The 10170-nt window shown below is 41.4% G+C and overlaps 1 pseudogene; it reads right to left on the bottom strand.

Annotated features, from left to right (window-relative positions):
• Nucleotides 1-697: 697 nt before the first annotated feature.
• LOC100714750 (RNA-binding protein Nova-1-like) lies at nucleotides 698-9541 on the bottom strand (annotated as a pseudogene).
• Nucleotides 9542-10170: the final 629 nt, after the last annotated feature.

The following is a 10170-nucleotide window of genomic DNA, read 5'->3' as shown; positions in this document are numbered from 1 at the left end:
AAATCTTGGAAGCCAAATATATACCCATCAACAGATGGATGGATAAAATGATATAGTATTTATACACAGTGGAGTACTACTCTGCCATAAAGAATATAGCTGAGTTACTTGTAGGAAAATAGATTCACCATGAGACCATAATGCTCAGTGAAATAAATCAGACACATGAGCTTAAACACTGCACAATTGCTCTTAAATGAGACAAATAATAAGAAATAGGGACATAGATCTTTTGCAGATGGGCAGGAGATCAAGCAATGAAGGGAGGGGGAAGATGGGGACAGAAAAGTCGTGAAAAGAATGAGAATATACTGCGTGTGTGCAGAACTGCCTAGGACGAATGTAATCATGCACTGCAGATATTTACTGATACAGAAAAGAAATGACAGTCCAACGATAAAAAGTAATAAAAGAGGCCAGGGAAACGGCTCAGTGACAGAAGCACTTGCCTGGTAAGCACAAGGTCCTGAGTTTGACTCCTGATTTTAAAAAAAAGTAATAAAAGAAAAATGCGTCTCCCCTGAGAATTTCACAGAAGTGAACAATTAACAGAAGAAGGAGAAAAGATCAGGTAATAATTTAGAGTTCTCAGTGCAGTGTAAGTCAGTGTGAAATGAACACAGGGAACTAACATTACCAAGGAAAGCGACCACAGATCGGAGTGATTCAGGCAGGGTTCGACCCACTCCTGGTTCATTCACTGGTTTCTCGGAAAGAAGGGCCAGATGCCGTCTAGCTCGCTGGGGCAGACTTGATGGGAGGGCTGAGGCTGCGAGGGAAGTTCCGTGTAACACCCTGCTCCGCAGGGTGGCTCAGGGCTCCCCGCAGTTCGCTTCTGGCGCCTAGGTCTGCGCGCGCAGCTGGGGGCGGAGCGAGGCAGGTGATGGCCGCCCCCACAAGCCGCCATGATTCCACTTCTGGAAGAGGGCATCGGTTCCTGGGCCTTGGGAACCGAGGCTCCCGTTACAGCGACCTCCAAAGCCGGACAGAGTAGATCGCATGACCTCTTGAGATAAGCTTCTAAGTCAGCCTGCAGGGCGTGCGCTTCGGTCCGTGTCTGTGTCGTGTGGGCCACCAGGCGAAGTGTCCCGACTCCACCTTGAGTGAGCGGCTGGATCTCAAACCTCGCGCAGGTCTCTTGTGTTGATGAATCCTACACAATTAGAACCTCCTAAAATGCAGCATACTTCTCAGGCAGTTGCCCGTAATGAAACATCACCTGCCATGAGTAACATGTTGGCCTTGTCACTTAGGTTTATAAAATTCCTGGGTACCACATGGGAGTGATGACTGTTTTGCTGGCCAGGCGATGGGATCACTATGAATTCTGTGCCTAAAAGCTCAGATCCAAGAAGAAGAGTTAGAACTGGATGTGGACTTCAGTTGAATCTAGGAATGCTAAAGGAAGGGCTCTGGCCAGCCCACAGCCCGGTTTTCACTGCCCAGCTCACATGGGGAATAGGTTTCATTGACCCATAAACTCACCAACATATTTTTCCACAATTTTAATCTTTTAAACATTGTATGGTGCTTTTATACAACTCTGTTGCTTTTTGATCACTTTATGTAAGACTATTTTCAAAATATGGTTTCCTACTTGATTGTCCCTCGACCAGGAAGTAAGATATACATGGCAGTACATTAGCTTCTCTCCATTTCAAGTCACTGCCCCACCAAACTCAACCTGATAGTTCTTAGTGTGACCTAGAACCAATGCTGGAAATTGTGTGCACATGCCTGTGCACATGCCATTATTAAACTGCCCTAAAGCTGATGAATGGCAGGCTTAGAACTTACACTAAAAACACCTTGGACAAGTATAAACAAGCAGGGTATAGGGAACAAAGCAGACTGAGGAAAAACTCTTTCAACGAAACATATGCCAGAGCACACACTATTGACATATACATTTTATCAATATTCACACTTACTTGCACAATTACATATTAACAGAAAAATTTACTTAAAATGGAATTTAAAAAGGATGAAAGCAATATGATGTGTAATTGGGGAAGTCAGTGGATTTTCTGAGAGTTGGTAGCCCTCAAACTCCTGGCTCCTATGTGATCCTTTGTGTAATTGCTATGTAGTTCAGGTTAGCCTTGGCCTCACTCTGTAACCCAGGCTGGCCTCCAACTCAGTGATTCTCCTGCCTCAGCCTCCCCAGTGCTGGGATTACAGGTGTGCATCACCACACCTGGCCTGTGTTGCAGCCTCTTGATGCTTTGTGCCAGGTACAAATTCTGCATTTTGGAGATCTGTATCCTTGCACCAGTCAACTCCTGGTATTCCACTAATGTTTTCCATTCTTTGCCAAATGTTGCACTAGTTACATTTTCTGACATTACTGTTTCAGAGACATCTTTTGGGCCATCTGTGGAATTTTCTGTTCCTATAATGGCACCAGCAGCTGGGGAAGAAGTGGCTCCAAAATACCCAATGATTGCAGCAGTAGTGGCAGCTAGGCTCCCAAAGGCAAATATCCCTGCTTACCTCCAGCTGTGCTGCCACTGACTGAGGCTCCCCTGGCATTGGTGGCCAACACATTGGCTGCTGTTGCTGTTGCTGAGTTGACACTGGCAGCTGCTGCAGCAAAACCCTTGTTGCTACCGCTTGACTGAGTCCTAACCCTAACGTGTTGAGAGTGTATCCATAGCTAGCTAAGGATGTGTTAAATACAGCAGCAATGCCCACCACATCACTGCCTGTGAAGCCAGACGAGACTGCTGGAAAGGCAGTCATGCCAGCAAGGTGAGTGTGGCCAAATAACCCTGCAGCTGTAGCCACAGCTGGTAGAAGTTCAGCAGTGTCTGCATAAAAAGGCCCAATTAGATTAGAATTTGCACTGGACTCGTTATATTGGCGGGACTGATATGGGGACAGCTGCCACTCTGTGGATCCTCTTATAATCCTCTCGGTGATCACATTCGACATCTCTTCGGTCTTTTTCAGGAGTCTTCCCTCACAGTGACAGGTCTCTCTTGCATGCTGATAGTATTGGGTTCCTGAGAAAGTTGTACCCAAGGACCCGATGGCCCCACTGTGACCTTAACAGTAGCACCTCCCTTCTCCAGTAATAGACCTGATATGCTGCTGGAACTGCAGTGTAACTTTTACCTGAGCACTTTCGGGGTGTCTGTGGGATCAGATAGAGAAGACTTGGTGGTATCAAGAGAAATGGCAGTGTTTGAGGCGATTTGAATTAGCAGTGATCTGGGGTTGTAGAATGCTGATTTTGTGTTGGTCATGTTGGGGGCATTTGTTGAATGTTTTTCTGCAAAGAATGCATAAACTGCATTCAGCACTTCAGCTGTCCCCTGACTCAAGTGCTGTGGCTCAGTCCACATTCAGCTGGCTTCAAGGCAGGGTAGCACGGCAGAGAGGCACAGTGGAGCAGAGCTGCTCACAGCAAGGTGACAGGAGGCAGAGTGAGATGGAGGGAGTGGGGAAGGAGACAGAGCTTTCCTTGCCTCGCCCCCAGTGACCACCTCCTCTGATTTACACCCTCCCCATTACCTTTAGCTATTAACTCAAAAGTGGATGAACCCACTGATGAGCATGACACCCACACCGTCCAGTCACTTCCCTGGAACTCCACCATAAGCTCCCAGGGCTTGGGAAGAACAATCTAGATATAAACCATAACAATCAAAGAAAAGGAAAGCCTAAAACTTTGGGGAAAAGTAGAATGATTTCCTAAAATTTAGATGTTCTGCATAGTCCACCTTCCATAGAAATGTTCACCCTCTGATATCTTTACATTTAGAGTCTTCATCTAGCCATATCCCACTAAGATATTTTGTCCAACAAAGTTTCCCTGACAGTGACAGTACCAAAAGGAAATGTTTGCTCGTTGACAATTTCACACAGTTTAAAGTTTTCAGGTGTGTATATGTCATGGCATATAAAATAGAATATAAGCAAAACTTTAAGAGTGTTATAAAGATATTTCAGGTAGAATAGCAATAAGCAAATTTAAATAAAGGGAAAAATAGATCATAATATTACATTCTTGGTAGATTGAAAATATAAGCATTTGTCTCTAAGATACCATAATTATGTTCTTATAATCCTTCTTTGTCTTTATGTTAATGTGATTATAACTTATTATCCTCACTTTATGGAAGAAGGCATATTTTACATATATTTTATCAATATATCTAACATTTTATTAAAGTAAAATTATTAAAATTAAATTTAAAATACATATTAAGAGTACAAAATTCAAGGTACAAATAATTTAATTACAAGATCTAGGAAACACGCTTTTCAAATGAACAAACAGCACTGCAATATGCATTGGAGATATATTTTACTGAATTGTAACAAGAAAGCAAGTTGAAAAGCAGAGAATTCAAAGGAAAACATTTAGATTCCAGCTAAGGACAGCTCTCCAATAAGTTGCTTTTCTCAAAGGCATATCCAATGTATAAATGTCCCGAGAAGCGCTGTGAAACAATAACCGAGTAGGTCACCTTGAAGTCATCTCTCAAATAGCAAAGCCGTGAGCACCATGCCAGGTCCATTCGTACATTCCAAATGCTCCTCGCACATTTGGCCCTCAAACAATGCCGATGATGGCAGCCAATACAAACACACACAGTATTTCCAAATTTAATTACTCCCCGCAAGGTTTCACAGTATCAGCTGTGGTTTGAAGGTGTTCCCAGAGGCTCATGTGCCAGTCCCCAAGTTCAATTGCTGGTGGAACTGAAGGAGGGGCGTTTGGGAGATTAGGCTACACAAGATCACAAGTGTGAGGCACCTGGGTTAGTAGTGCTAGTGGCTTCAGAAGAAAAAATAAAAGGGGGGAGACTCAGGCTGGCTGGCACACATCCTCTGTCTTGTCAGGGGGGGCCCCCACCTCACGGCCTGCAAGAGACCCTCAGCAAGTACTGGTTGCTCCTGGACCTCCAACACCTTGAGATCCTTAAGTACTATTCTTCATAAATCATCCTATCTATGGTCAGAGACCAATAGAAAACGGCCTATGATAGCACCGTAGGGTGATCCAATTACAGCTGCAGTTTGTTCATGGTGAAGATTGAACGCTAACTTCGTATGCTGAAGAGAAAAAGAGTGGGAAGTCAGATGGTAGGGAGGAGATAGAGACAGGAGACAAAGACAGGTAAATAGATAGGATACAGTCAGGGAGATAGGAGAGGGGAGGCAGAGGTAGAAATAGAGCAGATGATAGATGGAGGAGAAAGAGACAGAGATAGGAAACAAGATAGAGGAGAGAGATATAGGAGATAGATACACACATAGATATATACATATAGGAAATGATAATGAGAGATAGATGATTGATAGATGATGGACAAATGAGAGATAGCGGATAGATAGATAGATGATAGATAGATGTTGGATAGATAGGTGAGAGATAGGTGACCGATAGATATAGGAGGCAGATAGATAGATAGATAAGATAATAAAGAGAGAAATGACCAGTAGAACAAAGTTCCAAAGACAGGCAAATGAAGAGGGTCAGGTACAAAATATGTGGTCATTGAACAAGCTGTAAGTTGTGGAAGGTGAGAATAAAGTTGTTCTAGATTAATAGACATCAATAAATTTGTGAGCAGTTGGGAAGATAGTCCCATGTGAAAAACCACCTCCAGTTTCTCAGTTTTTCAGAGCAGGTAGATGGGCTCTTCAGAGCAAAAGTGCTCAACTGACACTTAAGGAAGATGTAGACCAGCCATCGGGCAGTGGAGCAGAGAGAGCTGAGTGCTTGCAGGAGACTGGAGCGGGGAGCTGGTGGCAGTGCCCATCTTTTTGTGCTTTTTTTTTTCAATAACATTCAGCAGTCCAGGTATAATAAGGTTTGGAGTAAATGTGATGAAAATGCATTGTGGCCTGTGTTCAGTGCCAAGGGCTTTATTTTGTGCCACTGGTTCAAAGGATGCATCACATTTTTTTTTTTTGGATGGTAAGATACAATATTTATTTGTCTCATACTCAGAGTAACCTGGTAAAATAAATATGATTTTTAGAACCAACATGTGGGTGAGGGTCAGGAAACATAATTGACTCAAACTTTATAGCCAAGAAAAGTAAGATTTTTGATTAAAATTTAGGTTTATCTATTGTGTATGAGATTTTTATGTATGAAGAGAAGCACATGAAACAATTCTTGAATCTTGGATATGGCCTTAAAAAGGAATTCCAACTTAAAAATTAATAAATTATAATACAATTTTGAGAATTCATGTAATTTATCAACTATTAATATTTAGGAATGTATAAAATGCTAGGAACTTAAAAATGATAAAATTAGCCTGCTGCATAAGCTTCACTTATAACTTGCTGACATTTTAAGATTTGTAAATTTTCTCAATTTGTTTTTCATTTTCAAAATCAGTTATTGCCATAGTATACAAAGTTATACTCAAATATTCAAGGAAAGAGACACTGTGGTAACTACTATTAAGTCGAGTTATCTTATGGTGAAGCACTATGTTGCTGAAGGTGTTGTGCTGTGACTTGTATTGTTATGTTGTCATGTCATCTTTTATCTCAATCTCCCCCTTTTTTAAAAAAAGTATTTATTTATTTTTTTTAATTAAGGGGAAAAATCAAAAAAATTAGCAGGATATATTATAGTAACTTTTTTGATTTCCTATTAAGGAAATTTCCTATTGAGGCCCTGTATTGCTCCCACCATCTTGTATTGACTGATTTTACTCTGGTCTGTTCTGTTTGATAGTATCAAGTTTGAGGGTATAGGCAACTACTTTGAAGGCAATAAAATTCACTATGACGCCCATTCTGGTTTGACTATTATCTTCTTTTGAAGTCCTGTAATGTCTCCAATGTTTTGGTTTTATTGGTCTTGTTCTGTACTGTTTTGTTCAATTTTATTATAACTGATGATATAGCCAATTCTTATTAAGATAACAAGAGGCATTATGGTAACCATTGTTGATTACCTTGTATTTTGTTTTTACATCATGTATTATGTCCATCCTTTGTTTTGACTGACTGCTTTGTTTTGTCATATTTGGTTTTATTCTCTTCAAAAAAAAAGTAATAAGAACTATGGGAGTAATAAAACCCAAAATGTGTAAATGTTGTAAAAAAGAGAGTGAAAAAAGTGCTCTAAAGGATACAACTGCAAGCGTGTTTAAGTGTGTTAAGATGGATGACTATATTACTAAGTTTTTGTTGGATCATTGAACACGACTGTTTGCAGTCTCACTGTTTGAATGTCCACTTTGTATGCTTTAATTCTGTAACTTGAACAACTATTTCTAAGATGGCAATATGTAATCTATTATTAACTAGTGATTTCTTACTTTTTTTTAAATTCTGCATTACTTGTACTCTTATACTATTTTGGGGTGTTTTTTTCTCCTTTAAATAAAATTTTTAAAAAATCAGTTATTTAAGAACATCTTTTATCCCATAATACAGTTTTTATCTTTTTAAAAAATGTTATTTAGAATGTAGTAAAAATACAACAAAGCCAACTGAGACAATGTAGTGACATTGGTACAGAACTTCAAAGCAGGATAATGGAATAGCAGTAATAGATACTATAATACATCTCATTGTCTTCACAATAGTTGTCCAGTGAAATCAAACCAATAACAGACCATTGTAAAAACCAATTAAAGGAGAATATTGAATAGAGCATAGCAATCATTACAAAACATAACAGTGAAAATAACCTTTGCCTTCAAACAGAACATAGCAGGAAATCCCCCTTATTTGCTGTATTGCATATGGTCATCCTCCCAAGCACTGGTCAGAACTCTGTCCCCAGTTGCTGATGGGGGAAAGGGAGATGTTTCATTCTCAGCCCCTGCACAGGTAGGCTCGTGGGAACAGCTGACTGGTTCTCCTCCCAGCCGGTGCCAGGGGCGCTTACCAAGAGGGCAGGCAGATTGCCTTCTTGTGCAGCCGCCTAAGTCCCAACATGGCCAGGTCTCGGGTAGCTGCTTCTGGTTCTTGCATCGAATTTCTTTGACTAGTGAATGACATGTAAGAGCAATATCTGACAGCAAGCTACAGAATGGGGAGAGACGACATTAGCACACCCAGTAGTGCTGACAGCAATGTCAAAACAGCGTTAGCGTGCAGAAAGAGCGCACGCCAAGAAATGAAAAGATACCATGGTCGCTTGATCAAATTACACACATATAATAAAGGATCGAACATGTATCCTGGTTAATTTGAAGAATTGAGTAGTGAATTTCCTTGCATTTCCCATAGAATGTCAAGTGAAATCACTTAGTATATAAGAGAAAGTTGAAGGGTAAGAGTTATCTTTGTTGGGTTAAAAGAAGAATTGCAATAGGTTTTTCTGAGATAACAGTACATCCAAAACAAACAGAAATAATTCACAGAGAATTGGTTCCATCTGTTGTCCTAGCTTTGGATTTAAATGAAAATCGTGTGGGAAAGATTGCAGAGAAGCAAAAGAGAAAGAAAAGAAGAAAGCCTGAGAAGCAAAAGAAGAAGAGGAAGAATAAGGAGGGAAAGGAGAAGGAGGAGGAGGAGGAAGAGGAGAAATTTAGGTAGATAGACAGATAAAAGGTAGGTGATACTACAGAATCACAGGAAAATAAATTGATAAACAAATATGCAGTTGTATCAACCACATCACATTTCTGCATGGATCCTGCTAAGAGTGTGCTCCTCATTAATGGAAGCCACAAGCCTCAACCCCTCAAAATATGACCTAAAGGAGATGTAGGAGTCACTGCAGGTGCAATTGGTTAGTTTAAGAGGCTCTACTGCTGGAACAGGGCACGCTCCTAAGCTAATGACTGATATCTCATGGACCCAGACAGGCATACAAGGAACATTGTACGGGTGATGGACTCGAGAGAACACACACACACACACACACAGGCACACACATGTGCACTCACTTATACAGTGACATCCAGTCATAAACAAGAACAAAATTATGTCATTTGCAGGAAAATGGATGGAACTGTTGTCCACCACATTAAACAAAATAAGGCACTTTCCAATAGTTAAATATGAGAAATGCTTATAGAATAAGTCTAAATTAATTGACTAATGGAAGGAGAGATGGCCAGAATTGGAAGGGAGACTTTTAGACAGTGGGCAGGGAGATTAGGAGGAAGGGCCTAAAATGTTAGAAACAAGACACTGAGGGAAAACCTCCATAAACCCTCTACTTTTCTTGCTTTTAATTCATTTAGAAATCACTCGTGCTGAGGGCCACCCAGCTGAGCAGGTGTGGTGACTCTGCCGATGGAGATGCGACCTCTGACCTGCAGGTTATAATGATAACTGTTGCCTGGGTCACACGCCAGAGTCTTAAAGACTTTATTCAAAATCACTTCCTGTACTTTGGTGTCAAGAGGCCAAAATCACCACCTCCAGATCACACTAATGTGGCCATTCTCTGAACATGTGACTGATTGGCAGCCATGAAGTTTAATCCCATACATGTGACCCAACCGCTGTCACTTCACCTCCAATGGCATTTTCCACACCTGAAATCATCTTGCTTCTTAAACGTCCCCAGCCCTGTACTTGGTGGATTAATGGCCTTTCCCATTGCTGGGATAATAACTGACACCTGAAATTTAAAAGAGGGAAGGTTTATTTTGGTTGCCATCTTTCAGAGGATATAGGCCATCATCAACTGGCTCCAAGGCAGAAATGGCCTGGCTCAGGACAGCTTCTGACCCCAAGGCAGTCAGGAAGCAGGGACAGAAGGAAGAGCCAGGATGAGGATTCACCCCCTGTATCATTGCTGTGGAATAAACAGAACCATAACTTAATTTCACAATTGCATGTTTTACCTCCTATCAGGTATCATATTCTACATAGTACAATCACAAAATTTTCTTCGAGCACAGAGTTGGACATTAGAATGGGATTTGTAGCAGACCATGTGGCTCCCCAAGCCCTTCTGCACCCCTCCTCAGAGCTCTGCTGTTGGCTTTTCTGAACCCAGGAGCCTCCTCTGAGACAGGTGCTCCTCAGATACAGCCAGCACAGGGAGTACTCTTGGAGCCACACAACTTCTCTCTGAGTAAAACACTGCAGCTTCGCCAGCCACCTCTGCCTGCTCCATCTCCACCTGCTGAGAAGGTTACCCCCTTAACAGTCAACCTGAGGGTCCAGTAGTGAGACTGATTCGTAACCAGTCATACCATCTGTTGATCACTGTCCAAGACTGTC

The sequence above is a fragment of the Cavia porcellus genome, unplaced genomic scaffold (genome assembly GCF_034190915.1).
Source record: "Cavia porcellus strain 051 isolate PalLab524CR breed Dunkin Hartley unplaced genomic scaffold, mCavPor4.1 scaffold_14, whole genome shotgun sequence".
NCBI classification, from domain to species: Eukaryota; Metazoa; Chordata; class Mammalia; order Rodentia; family Caviidae; genus Cavia; species Cavia porcellus.
This window is presented reverse-complemented; position numbering and strand designations above follow the sequence as displayed.